We start from the raw sequence: 333 nt of genomic DNA, 5'->3' as shown, positions 1-333 counted from the left end.
CTAACATAATTTTAAGTTATGCCGAAGTGAGTAGTATTGATTTTAAAATAAATGGTTGGTCTTACCAGTAAAGATCTTATTTCACATGGATTGAAATATAGAAAGTAAGTGTCTCATAAAAGCAATTATATGTCTGAATTTTGTGTAATTTTCTTTTCAGTAGTCATTATGAAATCTTTGACTTTTCCCTTTAAAATGCTTAATTTTTAGGACGGAGTAGAATGTATTTTACTTTTAAAAGTATTTACGTATAAGTTTCAGTTTGCTCATGTTTTGACTCGCTCAATTGGTAGATAGTTCAAAATAATCAGTTGTTTTCAAAGTTTTACATAC

Source organism: Halyomorpha halys, unplaced genomic scaffold (genome assembly GCF_000696795.3).
Source record: "Halyomorpha halys isolate HHAL.00 unplaced genomic scaffold, Hhal_1.1 Scaffold41.1, whole genome shotgun sequence".
Taxonomy (NCBI): Eukaryota; Metazoa; Arthropoda; class Insecta; order Hemiptera; family Pentatomidae; genus Halyomorpha; species Halyomorpha halys.
This window is presented reverse-complemented; position numbering follows the sequence as displayed.